Below are 22,709 nucleotides of genomic sequence, written 5' to 3'. Positions count from 1 at the left end.
TTGTGTTTGTTCCCAGCAACTTCATCTCTAGCATTTCCATCTCCACGGATTGCGTCCCAGCTCCCCTGTTCTGACTTCATACTTATTCCGTATCCCTTGTTCCGGATCAACCTCATCCAGCTTCCTCCTAGCTTCATCTCAGCCAACGGCAGCATCCACCGAATCTCCCAATGTCCCTCGGAATCACATCCACGTTGATCATCTTCCAATTCTTCCGCTAGATCCCACGTTTATCCCGTTCGGATTGGTTCCATCTTCACGGGATAAACTCAAATCCCATCTTCCTGCGTGATCTCATGGAACATCCCGAGTCTGCCACGTCCTGCATCTTCCCCTGTTTCGGAATAACATCCTCTCAGCCGAGATCCCAACTTCTTTCCCCTGTTTCACGTTCAAACCCGTTCGCAAATCAAGCCAAACTCCCGAGCTTCACGGCATCCAAACAAAGCCTTCCTCCCAGCGTCCGAAATCTTCTCAGCCTCCATCCTTATCCCGCAGCCATTGATCCTGGAACAGGGAGATGGGAAGTCTATTTAAAGGAGTCGGACGTGAAGACCAAGGCATTCCTCCTTCCCCACCGGGGGGGCATCCCTCTTCCCCCACTGGGGGGGAGGCTTCTCCCAAATCTCCTCACAGGCCAAGTTCCCACCGGGAGAAGAAGAGCTCGGGTTCACAGGTGAAGTTCCCACGGAAGAAGATGAAATAGGTTGAGAGAGAAGAGTTTGGGTCTTTTTGGGAATGTCTTCTCAAAAGAAAGAAAAAAAATGAAGTGCTGAGGCAGAGGAAGCCAATCGTGATAGAAATGGGAGCCTGCTGCTGTGCTGCTGCTGCCGTCTACCGCTCCACGGAAGGCTGATCTTCTCTCTAGGGCTGGATGTAGCCCTAGCAAAGGGCTAAGGGTTTTGTATTTTTGATTTCTATTCTTGGAGTTGTATGAACTTATTATTTTCAATGAATATCTTCTTTTATTTCATGTTTAATTTCTGTGATTTTAAATGTGAAGTTTATACAACTGTTCTTCATGATCACTAAGTAAATATAAGATAGTCCATGCTTAGGGAAGATGCGATGTGCTGCCACCTTAGATTAGGGTAGACATTTCATGCCTACTGAAGATGGATTATGCCCAAATTACTTTTGTGAATTTTTATTTAAATGCTTATTAGGCTTGTAGCCAATTTGCATGTTAATCCAAGAACGAAATAAAATATAAATAACCCTTGTTCCGATGTTAGTGGTGAATTTCTTGCCCTAGATTCTCTTAAACTGATATCCCTTTAATTGCATTTTTTTTTTATTAAATTGCTTAGTTTAATAGTCTTCACAAATTCATCCTTTTAAATATTTTTTTTAAGAAAACAACTATACCCCAATCCCTGTGGATCGATACCCGTAATCACTATCCTACTAGATACGTGCTATTGCGTGGTCTTTAAAGTTGACTATCAATTTTTGGCGCCGTTGCCGGGGATTGCTAGCATAGTTGTTTTTCTTTTCATTAAAAAAAAACTTTCAAAAAAAAAATATCTAAAATAAAATAAAAATATTTTCTATTTTTTGTTACTTTTCTTATCTCCTTTTTCTCTCTTACTAATTTTTTGGTATTATTTAATCAGGAATCGAAGAAGACATCTGGGACGATCAAAAAGAATGAGGATGATAGTGTTATTTTGATGATTAACAAGCAATTATCTAGAGTATGTTATAAGTTAAATCAATACTTCATTTATAAGTCCATTACTCTCAGTATATTTGTATGAATTGACATAGATATATTTCATTGTTCATTTGAATGAATCTAACTTTGAGATGCAGCAAAGAGTGGATTAAGTCGACCCAAAGATTGATTGGGTCGACCCCGGCACATCAAGAAGTCATTTGGCACACTTCTGCAAAATTGGCACAGATGAACAGTGAGTTGGGTCGACCCAAGGAAAGCATGAGTCGACCCAAACACCAAGATTCTTGAAACAAAACAGAAAAATGGCTCTCTGGATTTACTGAGAGGGTCGACCCAAACAGTGGTTGAGTCGACCCAAACCCTGAGAGGGTCGACCCAAAGGCAAGACAGAAAAGAAGACAGAAAATGGTTCTCTGGAATTACTGAGAGGGTCGACCCAAGAAGAAGTTGAGTCGACCCAAGTGAACTTTGAGTCGACCCAAAGAATGGTTGGGTCGACCCAAGGGAAGGAAGGCTGAATTTCAAGTTTCTGTGTTTTCTGAGAGAGTCGACTCAAGGAATGTTTGAGTCGACCCAAGTGAAAGTTGGGTCGACCCAAGGACAGGTTGAGCTGACCCAAGCACGGGCAGAAGCATAACGGCTAGTTGTGCAGAAGTGCTTTTTGGACTCCCAACGGCTATAAACGGCTAGTTTCTTCAATCCAACGGTCAGGAAGGACTATTTGGAGGTTGGAGAAGTATTTAAGAGGGAGTATTCATCAGAGGAAGTAAGCTTTGAAAAATACATCAAGTGCATTCAAGAGAGAACCCTAGCAAGGCAAGCTTCATCCAAGTGCTTCATTCAAGAATCAAAAGAAAGTGGTTGAGCAGATTCAAAGAGTCATCAAGAGCTCCATCCACCCTTGAAGAGTGAAGCATCCTTGACAAAGAAGAGAGAAGTCACATCAAGCGATAAATATTCTCTAAACTCTTCTTTGTAGATTATATTGTTATATTTGCTCATCTAGGAGTTTAAATCTTCTTTCTTTGTTTATTAAACTACTTGTAAAGGTTGGTTGGTTAGCCCGCAAAACCAACGGAATAGGTTGATTGGTGAACCCGGAAAACCAATTGTAAAGGTTCATTGGTGAGCCCATAAAACCAACATAGGTTGTTGGTAAGCCCGTAAAACCAACGTAGGTTGTTGGTGAACCCGTAAAACCAATTGTATAGGTTCGTTGGTGAGCCCGTAAAACCAACATAGATTTTTGGTGAATCCGGAAAACCAAAGTGTAAAGGTTTTTGGATTGTGAGCCCGGAAAACAATCCAACTGTAATCCGCGGGATTATAGTGAATTCCCAAGGGGTCGCTTGGGGAGTGGACGTAGGTGCTAAGGAGAGCATCGAACCACTATACTTCTTGTTGTTTGTATTGTGATTTGTTTAAGTTCACTAACTCATCATTTAACACAAGTAAGATAGTTAAAATTAAAAGAAACCAATTCACCCCCCCCCCCCTCTTGGCTTGTCACCTTGGGCAACAAGTGGTATCAGAGCAAGGTGCTCCAATAGTACTTATTGATCTCACAATCAAGAGTTAAAGATCATGACAACCCAAGTGGGATGTTCTATGAGTGAGGGGCAATCCACAAATAGACCACCTCTATTTAATGGCACAAACTACACATACTGGAAAGCTAGGATGAGGATATTCATTCAAGCTTTAGACTATGAATTATGGTACATTATTACTAGAGGCCCTCACTCACTCTCTCACACTATTAATGAAAAAGACTTAGCACAATTGAATGCTAATGCTATGAACATACTATATTGTGCTATCCATAAAACTGAATTTAATAAAATCTCTGCATGCTTATCTGCTAAGGAAATCTGGGATACTTTAGAAAATATTTATGATAAAATTCAGATTAGCTCACATGTGCTTCAATTACACACTAACAGTGAGCCTGCAGAAAAAGATGTTGAATCTCCCAATCCGGAAGAAAGAACAACAAATGAAGAATTCGGTGATGAAAATAAGGATCCATACCCAAACACCGAAAAATTCAAAAGCTTCCTAAAGACAAAGAAGAAGAGGAAGCAAGAAGAAAGGAAGAAAGAGATAAAAAGCAAGAAAGCCTTGACCAAGGAAGAGTCAAGCAAGAAAATGAAAGTGAGGAGCAACAATAATGATACTAGCTCCAAAGAACTACAAAAGGTAACTAACTTATGCTTTATGGCACAAGAAGATAAGGTAAAATCTGAATCTGATTTCATACCTAATGAATTTCAGAAAGAATTATCTTATGATGAACTATTAAATGCTTTTCATGATTTATATGGTGAATGTAGAAAATTAGCTACGAAAAATAAAAATCTTAAAAAGCTAAATCTGGAAATGTCAGAAGAAAGAAATTCTTCCGCTGAAATGAAAGACAAATTAAATTCTGAGAATGAACGCTTAAGATTAAATTCAGAAGAATTGATTCAGAAAAATCAGAATTTAATTAAAGAAAATCAAAACTTAAGTGAAGAAGTTAACCAATTGAAATCTTTTATTAACAAATTCACTGTAAGTTCAGAAAGATTAAAAATGATGTTTGAAAGCCAACATGCTGTTTTTGATAAATCAAGACTTGGCTGGATTCCTTTGCTCAATAATAAACCCCTAAAGAAAAAGGTTATCAATTCGCCAAGCAAACCATCAAATAAGATAACTTATTTCAAACATAAAAAGAATGGGCATAAAAACTCTACCTATGGTTCTAATACAAATAAATCAAATGATAAAGTTATTACGATTAAACAGATTTGGATTCCAAGAGGAACCATATGCACTAACCCTCAAGGACCCAAGCAAGCTTGGGTACCCAAAATGAAAATATGAGGATATAGATGTAGGTGTGCCAAGCTACCCATGGAACAAATGAAATTTTCATACAAATGGGTGCATTGACACATAATTAAAGATAAGTCTCAATTTATTCATTAAATTTAGTATAATGTTTAACATTCTACTTCGTGTATTGAAATTATCTTTTTTTTATGAAATTACGATACTCTCTGCATCAAAGTTTTTAAATGCCTCATATGTTAAATCTTATCTCAACGATTTTAGCATGAAACTTTCTAGTGCTTGCATCATGATGCGAAAACAATGAATGGATATATATATATAACCTTCTTCTTCAAGTTTACAAAATCTAAATTCCCTCTCTAGTATAAATACTTGATGCTGATTTCATACCTTCATGTTAAAACTTTATTGAGCATAACACTTATGAAATCTTATTTCATTATTTGTGAAGGTATGAGTATAATTTATCATTATATCACTCATTCCTTATGTGATTATTTGAAATATATTATGATTTACTCTATAAGTCGCATGTATGCATCATATGTTTCAATCATAAATGATTAATATGTCGTGATCATAATGAGAATTCTACTAAAAAGTTTTATAACAATGGATTGTTTTTTTTTAAGTAATTCTCAAGACTATTCTAAAAAAACTAAGATTAATAATTCTGATCTTTAAAGTGTTTCATTTAGTATAATCATTGTATCCTTGATTGAATGATTAATATCCTTACATAAAATCATCTCAAATTCTACTGATTAATGTTAACACGTCATGTTTAATCTGAGCATAAAAATATTCTAAAAGTATGAATATTAATTCCTTTGAACCATCTCCCATAAGTCAAATATAAAATCTTAATTAATCTAAAAGAAAATTGCCTATCTCTCTGAAACAAGATTATTTGTATTGAAAGCCGAATCATAACCAGAATTTTGATAGAAACAACTATTTAAGATAATTTACTTAACTGGTATATCTTATTGATAATTAACTTAAGCAAATAGAATCTAAGCTAAATTGCTTCTGAAAATAAGAAATTGGTTTGACTTTGATAAATCTTCTTATTGCCTCACATAGGTGTCCTTGAACCATATTATTTAATAAAATTATCTCTTTAGTTCAAGTGACTTGTGCTTGCTTATATTTACGCAATCTCTTGAGTAGAGTGACTCAAATTCAATCATTGTCTTATCTTATGTCAAGTCATATAGTTATGAAATATGTTGTATGAATATTCTTGTATCTTGGACAACCTAATGACTTGCCTTCAAGAAAGGAAAAAGATTCTACTAATAATGCAGGATCCTTGAGCAAGAAAATGAGAGATTTCAACTTGAAGGACACCTCCACATAAGATACAATAAACATTCACGTGCAAACAAGAAAGAGGACCTTCTTCAGCCAAACGTTCACACATAAGAAATCTAGTTTGACTTGAAGAATTTAGAATGAATCGGTAATTTTAGATACCTCTCTCATAAATTAGCTGAGCAAAGTTAATAACTTAAATCTTATTGTGGCATGGTTAAAATCTTTAATTATTAATTTCTTGATATCATTAATTGACTTATGCTTTTAGAAATTGATTTATGGTTTGCTCAAACTAAAATGTTTCTTTGCCTATATCATAACCATGAAATACACAAGTATATGCTTAAAATGCTGATTTGAATTGACTTGTGAGAAGCTATGAATTCTTGAACATAATGAAAATGTTGTTTGCATGATATACATCTATATGATACATAAGATTATTTCTTTATTCTGCCTTTTCATGTAAATTGCTTGAGAATAACAAAAAGAGAGAGAGATAAAGAAAAGAAAATGGATATTATTCAAGAGAAGTAAAATCTTAGTAAAGGCAAATACTTTAATCTTAAGGAAAAGCAAAACAAGCATAATACATTCGGCACATTTGTGAGACTAGTGAAAGGGATAAAATCCGTAATAAATTACACTTAAACAAGGAGAGTTTGAAGTGAACATTTTAACATTTCTATATTGCTCATCATAGGGATGGTGCCAATGGGGAGGCTAGTGGTAGTACCCGGCACTATTTGACCCAACTATTCGGTGTAGGGTATATTAGGGACGGCACAAGAGGGAGGCTAGTGGTAGTACCTCGTGCCCCTTCCAACTCCACCGGATAGGGAGCAAATAGAGTATAGAGCATAAGAAGGTAAAAATGAAAGTATATAAGAAGAATCAAGTCAAATTTTTAATCACTTGAAAACACACTTTAAGGATGAAATCAGTGCAAGATTATATTTAAATAGGAGAAGTTTATTTGAAAAGAATTGATTTTGATCATTGACATGCTTGCTCTTAATATTTTAATGCATGACTTAACACATAATATATTTTGCATATGGCATGATGTCTTGAATTATGGGTTCTCAATATTTTGTAATGCTCCAATCATCTTTAAAATCTGAAAGTAGAATAAATTTGTAAAAAGGAGAAGAGAAGGATATCTCTATTTAGGCAAAATGAATTGATTTTATTTTATCCTTCAACTTGCCTAACTTTGGTATATAATTCATACCAAAACTCAACATAAATACAAATATTCTGAATATGCTCTTATATGTTTGAAATATGTGTTTTCAATCGTAATGATTTAAGATGAGCTACAATGTGAAGATACATATCTCAAATTATAATTTTGAAAGCCTCCTTGAGAATCTTTATGAAATTCAGAATCTGATTTTGTATAAAAGCTTAAACTCAATATGAATTTCTAGATAAAACTACAGCTTAAGAAAAATAGAATAATTCTGATGCCTTGATTGCTTGCCCCGATACGCATCTGAAACATATCATTTCTTATCTTCAAAGTGTACTAATATTGGTCTGAATGATGTGTCTTTCGATGATCTTGATTGCAAACAAATATTTTTAAATATATGATTTTATTTTGATATTGAAAAGATTTTTTTTGTGCTTCATATATACATTGCTGAAAAACTTTGATTAAGAAATTGAGTTCTATAAATATATATATACTTCAATGATCATCTATATGTTTTTTTTCTTCTTTCCTCTCCTACATTATTAAAGACTTCCATCAAAATATATATGTATATATATATTATTAAAAGAGTGAATGATCTTAAGTCTAGAAATATTTCAGCTCACTCAAATGATTCTTAAAAGAAAGAAAATGTAAATGCTTTTGAAAGAATTTGAGCTTCAAATGAATCATTTTCTGATTAATATTTCAGTACATTTTCTCAAAGATTAAGAGGAAGCATAACTTGTTCTTAAAAGATTAAAATGAGTGATTGCTATAAATTTTGAATAATTCTAGATCACTCTACATTCTTGATATCATAAAGTTTCAGTTTTATTCACGTTTATCATTAAAATCTGAAATTCAACAAAAGATAAGAATAATTAAAGAAGAATGCATCTTTTAAGGGGGAGCTTTAGATATTCAGTATCTTATCCTAAAGTTACCTTAATTTGATGCATACCTTGAATTTTATGGATTGATTTTGATGAACCTCCTTATATTGCAAGACTTGCTTTAATTATATAATAAGTTTATACCTTGAGATGAGTTCTATAAAGGTTGTCTTATCTCAAACCTTGAGTCTTATGAAAATAAAATATATTTTCGAGATTGACAATTTTATTGAACATTATCTTCAAATTCTAAAACTCTCAAATGGAATGATTAATTAAGGGGGTGAAAGAAAATTTCAGAGGGAGAGATCATATAGAACTTAATCATGTAAATTCACAACTAAAGATGAGAGAAAGAATACTAAATGTAAAGTGGTATTAAACTTTGTGCTTCATTGAATATCTTTTGAAAGTTGGATTTCATCTGTACTTAATTGGTAAATCACTTGTTTTGAAAACTAAGTGAAAAGGATTCCATTTGTCTTAGTATTGGAAATTTACTTTGGAATCTACTAATGAGCTCTTATTGGCTTGCACTTTAGTGTTTCAATCATGAGCCAATTCATTTTAATTGATTTTGATGCTATGATCTTTAAAGGAGTAAAAGAAAGTCTTTAAGAGAGCTTTAAAAGAACTTTCAAAGCCCTGAATTTTATGTATCCTACATTGCATAAATTCATATTTTGGTATCTATGCTCCAATACTTTTATATCATGAAAGAACTTTGAAGTCATTATGAATTAAGGATTCAACATAATCTTATGTTTTTCGAGTATATAAATTTTGATCTTTATCTGCTCTTATACTATACTCTAAAAATTAATTAGATTGCTCTCATCTTGCTATATACTTAATATATATATATATATATATATAAAGGTGTTGAATTTTCATTCGTGCCTTCTTTGAATATTATTCTTGATACTCCTTAAAATAACTTGAAAAAGATTCCATCTACACTTGATTTGAAAAAAAAATATCTTTGGAATCTACATTTAGAGATTTCTTTTGGCTCACATCTTAAATGTCTCATTTCTAAAACCAAACACATAGAAATAAGATATCATTTTATTAGGGATCATGTGCAAAATGGAAACATATGTATTGAGCATATATGTACTGAAAAACAATTAGCTCACATATTCACAAAACCCTTGAGTGAAGATAGAGTCTGCACGCTAAGAAGGAAATTAGGCATATGTGATCCTTTTTATTGAAGAGATATAAAAGGGAGCAAGCAGTCTCATGATACATTCCTCCCATTTCTAAAAACTCATGAAACATGAGTCAAACTTGTAATCTATAGATTCCTTACTCATGTATCATTGTCCCAGAAAGAATTTGTAAGGATTGGAAGCAAGGAAATTTTTTTTTAGAAGCGAAAAGGAAGAGAAAGGAAAAATTTCTGAACTTGGGTCGACCCAACCCAGAATAGGGTCGACCCAACGTTGAGTCGACCCAAGAAAATTTTTGAGTCGACCCAATGTCGGAACCCCACTGTTAAAAGGGGGACCCGTGAGCTATCTAGGGCACTGTTTACCCTTTGTCCTCTTCCGAAAACCCTATTTCCCACTCTCAAATCTTCTCCAATCATCTCCAAACAGTAGATTACTTCAAGATCTTGGAGAAATGGGACCCAAGAGAGCCGTAGCCAAGCGATCCGGGAGAGTCTCACGATCTTGTTTAGAGCCTAGGATATGTATCTAGTTCTCATATGTATTTTGTGTTGATCATGTATTTTGAACCTTGATTGAGGAACATTGTATTTGCTTTTGTTTTTGGCATGATTGTACTAAAATGTTCCTATTTTGATCAATGAAGTTTGAATGTTTGTTATTTATTGTGTCTTTTCCCATGTACCTATTTGATGATAACAAAAAGGGGGAGAAGTAAAGAAAGAGTAATAGAGGAGAAGTAAAGATAGAGTAAATAGAGTAACAAAAAGGGGGAGAAGTAAAGAAAGTTAAAGAAAGGAGAAGTAAAGAAAGTTAAAGAAAGGAGAAGTAAAGAAAGTTAAAGAAAGGAGAAGTAAAGAAAGAAAGAGAAATAACTTGTAAAACAAATTGAAAATCATATAAGAAAGCATATACATCTAAGGGGGAGCAATTTGCAACAATGAAAATGATCAAGTCAAAAATTTATATCAAATTTCAGAATTTGGCACGCACCTCTCGCACCCCGATACATAACCTGAAACTCATATTTTATCTCAAATTTTTGAAGTTTCATCGGTAATGAATTATAAATGAAAGGGAGAGCAATTCAAAAAGTCAAATTGGCAACATTTAAATGATATAGGGGGAGATTTCACTCTTATATATGAAAAGCTGAAATTCAGCAAGTTAAACCCTTTCAAAAACTGATTTCAAAGACAAATAACAATAGGTTCATACTCTTTATTTTGTAATCATCAAAAAGGGGGAGATTGAGGATGATAGTGTTATTTTGATGATTAACAAGCAATTATCTAGAGTATGTAATAAGTTAAATCAATACTTCATTTATAAGTCCATTACTCTCAGTATATTTGTATGAATTGACATAGATATATTTCATTGTTCATTTGAATGAATCTAACTTTGAGATGCAGCAAAGAGTGGATTAAGTCGACCCAAAGATTGATTGGGTCGACCCCGGCACATCAAGAAGTCATTTGGCACACTTCTGCAAAATTGGCACAGATGAACAGTGAGTTGGGTCGACCCAAGGAAAGCATGAGTCGACCCAAACACCAAGATTCTTGAAACAAAACAGAAAAATGGCTCTCTGGATTTACTGAGAGGGTCGACCCAAACAGTGGTTGAGTCGACCCAAACCCTGAGAGGGTCGACCCAAAGGCAAGACAGAAAAGAAGACAGAAAATGGTTCTCTGGAATTACTGAGAGGGTCGACCCAAGAAGAAGTTGAGTCGACCCAAGTGAACTTTGAGTCGACCCAAAGAATGGTTGGGTCGACCCAAGGGAAGGAAGGCTGAATTTCAAGTTTCTGTGTTTTCTGAGAGAGTCGACTCAAGGAATGTTTGAGTCGACCCAAGTGAAAGTTGGGTCGACCCAAGGACAGGTTGAGCCGACCCAAGCACGGGCAGAAGCATAACGGCTAGTTGTGCAGAAGTGCTTTTTGGACTCCCAACGGCTATAAACGGCTAGTTTCTTCAATCCAACGGTCAGGAAGGACTATTTGGAGGTTGGAGAAGTATTTAAGAGGGAGTATTCATCAGAGGAAGTAAGCTTTGAAAAATACATCAAGTGCATTCAAGAGAGAACCCTAGCAAGGCAAGCTTCATCCAAGTGCTTCATTCAAGAATCAAAAGAAAGTGGTTGAGCAGATTCAAAGAGTCATCAAGAGCTCCATCCACCCTTGAAGAGTGAAGCATCCTTGACAAAGAAGAGAGAAGTCACATCAAGCGATAAATATTCTCTAAACTCTTCTTTGTAGATTATATTGTTATATTTGCTCATCTAGGAGTTTAAATCTTCTTTCTTTGTTTATTAAACTACTTGTAAAGGTTGGTTGGTTAGCCCGCAAAACCAACGGAATAGGTTGATTGGTGAACTCAGAAAACCAATTGTAAAGGTTCGTTGGTGAGCCCATAAAACCAACATAGGTTGTTGGTAAGCCCGTAAAACCAACGTAGGTTGTTGGTGAACCCGTAAAACCAATTGTATAGGTTCGTTGGTGAGCCCGTAAAACCAACATAGGTTTTTGGTGAACCCGGAAAACCAAAGTGTAAAGGTTTTTGGATTGTGAGCCCGGAAAACAATCCAACTGTAATCCGCGGGATTATAGTGAATTTCCAAGGGGTCGCTTGGGGAGTGGACGTAGGTGCTAAGGAGAGCACCGAACCACTATACTTCTTGTTGTTTGTATTGTGATTTGTTTAAGTTCACTAACTCATCATTTAACACAAGTAAGATAGTTAAAATTAAAAGAAACCAATTCACCCCCTCCCCCTCTTGGCTTGTCACCTTGGGCAACAAAGAAAATTGCTGGAAAAGGAATGCTGTAGAGGTTTGCCTTAAAAAATTAAAAAAATTGCTGAGAAAATTCCTTTTGGTAACCTCTAAACCTTTCTTATTTAAATTGATTCCCAGTTTGCTTGAAATATTGTGGTGATTGTTTGATTTTAATTTCAGTAAAAGTGTGAATGCATGCCTGATACACATACACAATTAATCCGCACATAGTAAGGGCAATCACCCCAACAAGATAAGAACTGGATTTCATCACCAGATTCTTGCCCAAATTAGGTGAATCAATTCTCACATAGCTATCACGTTAATTAAAATCAATTAGACGTTGGCCCCTAGGGACATTTGAGCTCAATAGGACGAAGATCACCGAAAGTTGCACCAATTTCGCTCTATGGCTTAGTTGATGTCTAGGCAAGCTTTGTCCCTTTAAGGGAGACAGTTCATCTGTTCGAGGCAAGTGGTTTTTAAGTGGGACCTTTGCAACGCATCGTGACCCCCCCACTTACCTGGGAGCTTACCTGGTCAACTAAGTTCATTAGACCGGATTGGAGGCTTAGGTGCCCTCTTCAAACTAGTTAGGAGCTGTCTAGTAATTTTAGGGCAAATACAAGGATTTGATATATTTTTCTTTTAGTGCATGCTTGACTGTACGTGATTGATCCGAAAAGTATTGGTGCATGCTAGGGTGTCGTTCCAAATCTCCTGAACTATTACCTTTTGACCCTGAAATAGAACGGACCCTTAGGAATATTCGAGCTGAGATCAGAACATTAGAATCAACTATGCCCGGTATGATTTGATAAAGATGCACTCCGTCTGGCTGAAGACGCTAAACTTAGCGCTTGTTGGGAGGCAACCCAATTTTCGTAGGTTATTTTTGCATTTTTTTTATTGCATTAACAGGAGCCCTCATATTACTGATGCAACTACGGTAAAATGCTTCTATCCTCCATATGCATCATATTTTCGTCCAAAATAAAATAAAATAAAATAAAATAAAATAATAATATTCAAAAAAAAATTGAAAAAAAAGAAAACATTGAGGACAATGTCTGATCTAGGTTGGGGGGTATAGGATTCGAATTTTTGAAATTTTTGAAGAAATTTTTCGCATTTTTGAATAAGCTTTTTCAAAAAAAAAAAAAACCTAATTTCTATGCTTTAGTGCTGAAATGATAAACATACAAAGTATATAAAATCTAAAAAGCCCAATGACTAGTCAGGAGTAAGACAATTTGAGTTCTTTTTATTAAAAGTTCTTTTAACGAGTTGTAAGATAGTTTTTACTTTGGAATTTCACAACACACATGGCCTACACTTCTAAGGGTTAGGTTCAACATTATGTTGTTACGTCTGGTAGCAACCTTGAGTCCTGATGAATCATACTCATCTAATTCACTTTTATCTCAAAAAAAAAAAAAAAGTGAATTTAGTCAGGTACATCGAAAAGGGCTACCTATTGTCAAAGGTCAGCGGGCTTGTATGAGAAATCCGAGCATAGGTCCGTAGGGGAGTCTTGATGCCCAACACCTTATGCCATCTGGTGTGGGAGTGTTGACTGAATGCTCGTTACACGGAGGAATCATTACAAGAGTAAAAGTGCATAATTTATTTATAAATACAAAAAAAAAAAATAAATAATAATAAAAAAAAAGAAAAAGAAAAAAAAGAAAAAAAAAGAGAAAATAATATTGACCTTGAAAAAGACGATAGTGTGAAAGCCGTCGTTGTAAAAATTCGAGTAAACTGAAATATTACAGATAAAGCCCATGAGGTATTAAAGTAAACATCCACAATTCTCGAAATCCTGCAAGATAAGATGATTTTGAATCAGTGAATAGGTCTTATCTGACCAATTCTTGAAAACTACTAGCTTTAGCAGTATTTTGGAGAATGTAAAGCCTTAGCTTGTGTATGGTCCAGATATCACCGAGCACCTAAGTATAAATTAGCCTTATAACTTCCTAACAGAAACTTAATGACCTCAACTTGAATTGCATCTTGACCTAGGATTTGGGCTGACTTAGTACTTAAAACTTTGTGTACTTTTGAAATTCTTGGCACTTGGGCTTTGAAATTAGATTTTATAAAGCAATAAAATAAATTCTTTCGACAGCAGTTTGTGGATATCTGAGCCGAAAATCCTCACGAGACAAAACTCGTCCACTAGGGCCACCTAGGGGTTTAAAGCCTTATTGCATACGGTAAATGCAATCGCGATTCTGCGAAAGTGAGTTAGTTTTTATTTTTGCTTAAGGACTAGCAAAATGTAGGTTGGGGGGTGTGATAAGTGCTAAATAATGCATAAATTAATATCTTATTCATAGCACTTATCATTATTTTAATTCACATATTTTGTAAATTCAACTAAAAAAATGTGTTACCTTCATCATTGCATTTTAATAAATTATTAAAGATAATTCGAGTTTTACTTATTTATTTACTGATTAAGCTTAATGTATGCAGGTCGAGTCAAGCTTAATTAGGTAAAGCCTAAACTGACACTGCATCATTTCACAATTTTACATCCTCCAGAGTCGACTCCAAGAACTCTTCCCCAAAATCCAGTGCTTCCCATTAATTCCTGACTCTTCACAAGTTCACTTAAATTTCTTTCCACTCGTTCCAACTCTTTATTTGTCTCTCAAATCTCAAAGCATACCATCTATAGTCGCACGAATCCTAAAGCCTTATCCCATCTCAATAACCAACTCCCCTATTCACACCTTGCTGAGTCCATTACACGCCTAGCCAATCCCCTGCTCCCTTCCCGCAACCGTCCGCATGCGATGCTCCACGTCACACCCGTATTCTCTTTCCTTCTCCGAACATCAGCATCATGCACGTCGCTGGCTCATCACATCTCCACGGAATGCGTCTCAACCAAATCCCAGATTTCTTCCCAACGTCTGCTATCATCCCGATTAACCCCAGCTCCTACATTCTGTTTTCTTCCCAGTGTCTACATCTCCACGGGATAAAATCCATCCCAAGCTCATCTCCTTTCAGCCGAATTCCCATTATCCCACGACCGCATTAGATCCATCCTTATCCAAGCAACCGTACGCGTCTTCCCCGCGTTCACTTCCCCTGCTTCACGTCCGCAGCATCCACATGTGATTCTCTCAACGTCTCAGAGTCTTCCCGCAACCAATGCTCCACATCATAGCCGTAACCTCCTTCCAAGCCAAATCCAGAGCCCGTCCCAGCCTCCCTCCGGATCATGTTCGTTACCAAACTTCATCCCAACTCCTCTTCTTCATCCAAACCGAATTCCCTGTTTCTCCGTTACTCCCTCCACGTCCACGAACAAGAGCCCTTCCGCATCTAAAGAACAAGCTCACCGATCTGGATTCGTTCCAGATTTTCTACCATTCATGATAGCCATCAACCACCCACGGAAACAGAACCCTCTCCCCAAGCATCACGAAGGAGCTCTCTTCCAAGATCTTCCTTATCCGAATCCCCTGTTCCCATCAGGATCCGTTTGTGTTTGTTCCCAGCAACTTCATCTCTAGCATTTCCATCTCCACGGATTGCGTCCCAGCTCCCCCGTTCTGACTTCATACTTATTCCGTATCCCCTGTTCCGGATCAACCTCATCCAGCTTCCTCCTAGCTTCATCTCAGCCAACGGCAGCGTCCACCGAATCTCCCAATGTCCCTCGGAATCACATCCACGTTGATCATCTTCCAATTCTTCCGCTAGATCCCACGTTTATCCCGTTCGGATTGGTTCCATCTTCACGGGATAAACTCAAATCCCATCTTCCTGCGTGATCTCATGGAACATCCCGAGTCTGCCACGTCCTGCATCTTCCCCTGTTTCGGAATAACATCCTCTCAGCCGAGATCCCAACTTCTTTCCCCTGTTTCACGTTCAAACCCGTTCGCAAATCAAGCCAAACTCCCGAGCTTCACGGCATCCAAACAAAGCCTTCCTCCCAGCGTCCGAAATCTTCTCAGCCTCCATCCTTATCCCGCAGCCATTAATCCTGGAACAGGGAGATGGGAAGTCTATTTAAAGGAGTCGGACGTGAAGACCAAGGCATTCCTCCTTCCCCACCGGGGGGGCATCCCTCTTCCCCCACTGGGGGGGAGGCTTCTCCCAAATCTCCTCACAGGCCAAGTTCCCACCGGGAGAAGAAGAGCTCGGGTTCACAGGTGAAGTTCCCACGGAAGAAGATGAAATAGGTTGAGAGAGAAGAGTTTGGGTCTTTTTGGGAATGTCTTCTCAAAAGAAAGAAAAAAAATGAAGTGCTGAGGCAGAGGAAGCCGATCGTGATAGAAATGGGAGCCTGCTGCTGTGCTGCTGCTGCCGTCTACCGCTCCACGGAAGGCTGATCTTCTCTCTAGGGCTGGATGTAGCCCTAGCAAAGGGCTAAGGGTTTTGTATTTTTGATTTCTATTCTTGGAGTTGTATGAACTTATTGTTTTTAATGAATATCTTCTTTTATTTCATGTTTAATTTCTGTGATTTTAAATGTGAAGTTTATACAACTGTTCTTCATGATCACTAAGTAAATATAAGATAGTCCATGCTTAGGGAAGATGCGATGTGCTGCCACCTTAGATTAGGGTAGACATTTCATGCCTACTGAAGATGGATTATGCCCAAATTACTTTTGTGAATTTTTATTTAAATGCTTATTAGGCTTGTAGCCAATTTGCATTCGTTAATCCAAGAACGAAATAAAATATAAATAACCCTTGTTCCGATGTTAGTGGTGAATTCCTTGCCCTAGGTTCTCTTAAACTGATATCCCTTTAATTGCATTTTTTTTATTAAATTGCTTAGTTTAATAGTCTTCACAAATTCATCCTTTTAAATATTTTTTTTAAGAAAACAACTATACCCCAATCCCTGTGGATCGATACCCGTAATCACTATCCTACTAGATACGTGCTATTGCGTGGTCTTTAAAGTTGACTATCAATCTTGTGGAGGACACTTTGCATCTAAGAAAACGGCAGCTAAAGTGTTGCAATGTGGTTTTTATTGGCCTACACTATTTAAAGATGCCCACGAGTTCTGTAGGACATGTGACCCATGTCAACATGTTGGAAGTCTAACTCGTAGGCAAATGATGCCTCTTCATCCCATTACTGCTATTGAAATTTTTGACATGTGGGGCATCGATTTCATGGGCCCATTCCCACCATCTTTTGGATATGAGTACATTTTGGTTGGTGTAGAGTATGTGTCCAAATGGGTAGAAGCTGTGCCTTGTCGAACAAATGACCACAAACCAGTTTTAAAATTTCTTAAAGAAAATATATTTTCTAGATTTGGGATGCCCAAGGTCATAATTAGTGATGGGGGAAAACATTTCTGTAACAAACCTTTTGAGATCCTGTTACGAAAGTACGGTATCACTCATAGAATTGCAACTCCTTATCACCCGCAGGCTAGTGGCCAAGTTGAGTTAGCTAATCGGGAGATTAAACGAATTTTAGAGAAAACGGTGAATCCATCACGCAAAGACTGGTCTTTAAAACTTTCTGACGCATTGTGGGCTTACCGTACTGCTTATAAAACTATTCTTGGTATGTCCCCGTATCGGCTAGTCTATGGAAAAGCATGTCATCTACCTATTGAATTAGAGCATAAATCATATTGGGCCATTAGAAAATTGAACTTTGAATTGTCAGATGCTGGTTTAATTCGAAAATTACAATTAAGTGAGTTGAATGAAATTCGTCGGGATGCGTATGACAATGCTAGACTTTGTAAAGAACGAATGAAAATTAGGCATGATAAATCAATTCTAAGAAAATCTTTTGAACCTGCACAAAAAGTTCTTTTGTATGACTCTCGCTTACATCTGTTTCCTGGAAAGTTACGATCAAGATGGACAGGTCCTTTCATTGTAAAAACTGTTTTTCCACACGGGGCAGTTGAAATTGAAAATCCACAGGATGGCACAATTTTTAAGGTAAATGGACAAAGATTAAAACCTTTTCTTGAGAATTTTGCAGATGAAGAGGACTCCTTTCCCTTGGAGGAGCCTTCTTATGACTGAGCATGACGGCCAAGGTATGTGTATATTAGTTAGAATTATTATTTTTCTTTTATTTCTAGTTTTCTTCTTATTTTGTAGGTCTTCTTTTCTGAAAATCAACAGCCCAAGGTATTCTTCTTATTTCTCTATTATTTTCTCTATTGTCTCTTGTTGGGGGAATAAGGTTTTTCCCCCAAATGACACGAATGCCCCAAAGAAGCCGCACAATCGTCGACCCTGGAAGGCCGAAGTCGGCACCCGAACTCGGAACCTCCGACCTAAGAGAAACCCCAATGCCCGAGGCCTACTTTTGTCAGCCACCTACTACGGCTATACGTCTCCGAGGTCCGGCCAGAGACCGTACTATGACGCCCCTCCGGCATTTATTGCGCATGACCGCTGTGATCCTCCGGCACACTCCACAATAAATATGGATCTCCAGCTTACTCCACAATAAATATGGATCTCCGGCTTACTCCACAATGAATGCGGATCTCCGGCTTACTCCACAATAAATGCGGATCTCCGGCTTACTCCACAATAAATGTGGATCTCCGGCTCACTCAACAATTAATGCACGTGACTCCTGTCATCTACGGACTCCCAGCTCTCCACGGCAAATAAGCCCAGCAGAGTCTAGTCAACTGTGATAAGTCTCTGATCTCGGCCATACCTCCGACACTGATGCAATAAATTCGCCTGGTAGCGTGCTAGTTCGGGTTGTACAACGCCCTCATCGCCGACATCAGTGCAATTATTCGCCTGACCAAGCGCCGACCTGAACGACATGCCGAGCCGTACTACGGCTTCGCCCCGTTACATCGCAGGTAAACCGACCCCCGGTCTATAAAAGAGGGTTGGAAAATCGATACTGAGGACACGCACCGTTTACCTCTACTCTACACGATTTGCCCCCTCCCTGACTTGAGCGTCGGAGGGCCGGCGCCGGGAGACCCGGCCACCGGCTCGTGTGCAGGCACCCAGACGGAGGACGCCGCCCACTGTCGGATCGTCGCCCAGCCGCGGGAATCAGCCGCTCCTTCTCGCCGATCGCCCCAGACGGAGGACGCCGCCCGTCGACGAACCACCGCCCCGCCGTGAGTAACCACCTCCCGCTCCCTCTCCTCGACCGAAGATTGCCCCCGGGTCCAATTTCTAGCAACAGTTGGCGCTAGAGGAAGGGCCCGAGTAGCAGTCATAAAGTTGAGAAGTAAGGGAGCCTCTAACGTCTCCCGGCGTCCCCCGCAAAGTCCTGGACACTCCGTCCAGAATTTCCCAACTCCAGCTGACCCAGGTCCTCAGGTCCAGCTGGAACAGTTCAATGCCCTGGTACAGCAAGTCCAGGCCCTGGCCGCCGCCGTGCAGGGCCTACGGCACGTGGAAGCTTCATCGGCGCTTCCCCCGCAGGCCCAGGCCCCGCCGGAGTGTCTCCCCAACGGCCCGGTTCTCCCCAGTCAAAATCTGCATGGCTCCTCCAGAGCCAACAACGGAGAACGGGCTACTCCCCGTAGGGAGTTACCGAGAGAAGGTTTCGATCGGAGACCCCAACTTTCCGAGGCGGAGTCAGCCCCGGACCGCCAAGGGCCGGCGCAAACCACAACGACAATCCCACGGGTGGGGGAGCTCGACCGAAAAGTTGAGCATCTGGAGCGCCAGATTGCGGCACTCCACGGCAAGAAGGCAAGACAGGAAGGGGACTTTGAGTTCACTGCCAAGTCCCCCTTCTCCCGCCAGATCGAGGACGAGCCGGTTCCCGTGAGATTCAAAATGCCTCAGGTGGAGCCCTACAGCGGAATCACCGACCCCCTTCAACCTAGCATACGGCACTGAGGCCGTCATCCCGCTGGAGATCGGCCTGCCTTCTCCCAGAATGGAGCATTACGACCCCGACACCAATTCTTCCCAGCTAAGGAGCAACTTGGACCTTGTCGAAGAAACGAGAGAGGTCGCCCGGGTTCGCATGGCGAGATACCAACAGCGAACGGCCCAATACTACAACTCCAGAGTCAAGCCCAAGCTCTTCAAAGTAGGAGACCTCGTCCTCAGGAGAGTCGAGGCTTCTCAACCGACCGAGCAAGGAAAGCTCGCCCCAAATTGGGAAGGGCCGTATCAAATCGCCCGGGTACAACGACCAGGGGCGTACAAATTGAAGTCCCTGGAGGGGACTCTGATCCCACGAAGCTGGAACTCCGAGAATCTACGGATGTATTACCAATGAAACCCTAAGGGGTTCAAAACAATCAGGACAATGGACTCAGCTCCTTTTTCTGCAAAAATTTCTCTCACCTTGATAACTGTAATCCTCTTTTAATATTGGGTCGTCTGTGATCCTCAGATTCCCCGGCCAAAATCGGGATGCCTCGAGGCTCGACCGTAGAGTCCCAAACTCCCTCGACCTCGGGAAGAATCGCAAGACGACGAAACGTGGAATGGAGCAGGATTCCTCGACTAAGGCCGAGATGCCCCGAGTGTCGACAGTGCGTGCCCAGACCCCTCGACACTTCGGGAAGACGGGGCAGTACCTTCGCGGCCCCCCGTGGCGCTCATCACCAACAACGGGGTAGTACCTTCGCGGCCCCCCGTAGCGCCTCCTCAACTAAGGTCGGGATGCCCCGACGGTCGACCGTAGAGAACCAGACTCCCTTGACCTCGGGAAGGCGCCGTGAGGGGTGGAAAGGGTGGCTCCACCTGGGGCGCCACGAAGTGGACCCCCAGGAGCGGTCGACGATCCCCGATCCCCGAAGCGAGCGATCCCTCGACTAAGGTCGAGATGCCCCGAGTGTCGACAGCGCGTACCCAGACCCCTCGACACTTCGGGAAGACGGGGAAGTACCTTCGCGGCCCCCCGTGGCGCTCATCACCAACAACGGGGTAGTACCTTCGCGGCCCCCCGTAGCGCCTCCTCGACTAAGGTCGGGATGCCCCGAAGGTCGACCGTAGAGAACCAGACTCCCTCGACCTCGGGAAGCGTCGCAGGTCGACAGTGCGTACCCAGACCCCTCGACCTGACGAACGATTCCTCGACCAAGTTCGGGATGCCCCGAGGGTCGACCGTAGAGAACCAGACTCCCTTGACCTCGGGAAGGCGCCGTGAGGGGTGGAAAGGGTGGCTCCACCTGGGGCGCCACGAAGTGGACCCCCAGGAGCGGTCGACGATCCCCGATCCCCGAAGCGAGCGATCCCTCGACTAAGGTCGAGATGCCCCGAGTGTCGACAGTGCGTGCCCAGACCCCTCGACACTTCGGGAAGACGGGGTAGTACCTTCGCGGCCCCCCGTGGCGCTCATCACCAACAACGGGGTAGTACCTTCGCGGTCTCCCGTAGCGCCCCCTCGACTAAGGTCGGGATACCCCGAGGATCGACCGTAGAGAACCAGACTCCCTCGACCTCGGGAAGCATCGCAGGTCGGTAGAGCGTGCCCAGACCCGCCGACCTGACGTATGATCCCTCGACTGAGGTCGGGATGCCCCGAGGGTCGACCGTAGAGAATCAGACTCCCTCGACTTCGGGAGGTACCACAGGTCAGCAAAGCGTCCGCGGACCCGCCGACCTGACACAAGACCCCTCGGCCAAAGTTGAGGTGCCCCGAGGTCCGACCACAGGGTCTCAAACTCCCTCGACCTCGCAAAGAGCTACAAATCAATAAAGCCTCCCCAAGCCCTCTCAACCTCGGCGGGTGCTGTCGGGTCCGTGAGAAGCCCGAGCCCCCTTAAAGTCAAAAATGACTCCGCAGGTCGACGAGGAAGGGAAGCAGCCTACTCCACCATGCGAAGCATAACTCTGAGAATGAAAGAGGTACATTCAACTGGACGCCCTCCTTGTCAAATTTTATTTACATATTGCTGAACGGAATCTTAATGTTGAAGCCTTATCTCGCCCCAAAGTCGGGCCTCTCTAACGGGTCGGCTTAGGATCGACCTCCTAATTACATTATGCATGCACCGTTCGTCAAGTCTCCGAAACTGGTACAGAGGATTTCATAAATTAGTGCCCGACTTGGCTCTTCGACGTAAACTCCTACGTCCGGCTAAAAAGTGGTCCCGGCCACGAATGCGCCAGCCAAACACGGGTACCAAGGCAATCTCTGGAAATCCCAGCCTTGCTCACCGAAGCCTCGGCAGAGTCCGAGAACAATAACTACGAAAACCTTCGGTAATAACCTGCCTATTGGCCCGCGCTCCCTCTGAGGAGTTTGGAGTTAAGTTCGGAGACCCGACTAAACTCCCCGATTAGCGGCACATACAGACCTAGTCCGGTCTTAGTTAAAGGGCTAAGGCCCGACCTCGACACCTTGGGACTTCCCTAAAGGCTAAACGCGATGACCTCCACGTCTCCCAAATCCGAGCTATAGGACTTAGGGAAATTTTCTAAAAAACTCAAGACTCGGAGCTCCTCTTCGTCGGGATGACTGGAACCCGAGAAGGCTAAGACGTAGCCCGGGAAGAAGGGCAACTTCGTTAAGCAGCCCGGAAATTAAAATGCAAAGCTAGGCTATCGAGGCTGTTCGCTAAGGCCCTGGCCTCAGTCACGACAACAGAGGGAAAGATGAACACGGAATGGCAAAAATACTTTTTCATTAACAAAGGGCCGGAAGGCCAATTACAAAATTGGAAGTCGGCCGCTCAAGGGCCGACCTCGGATACAATGAAAAAGAAAGAAAAATACGCTAAGTCCTAAGCGGCGGGAGCCACATCCGGGGGGTCGTCCGGCACATTGATGACCTCAAGACCTTCCTCCGGAACAGGCTCGGGGTCGGGAGCAGGAGCTTCGGGCACCACCTCCGGGACAGCGTCCGTCTCGG

The sequence above is a fragment of the Phoenix dactylifera genome, chromosome 10 (genome assembly GCF_051530095.1).
Source record: "Phoenix dactylifera cultivar Ajwa chromosome 10, Ajwa_hap1_PhDact_Kaust_v1.1, whole genome shotgun sequence".
Taxonomy (NCBI): Eukaryota; Viridiplantae; Streptophyta; class Magnoliopsida; order Arecales; family Arecaceae; genus Phoenix; species Phoenix dactylifera.
This window is presented reverse-complemented; position numbering follows the sequence as displayed.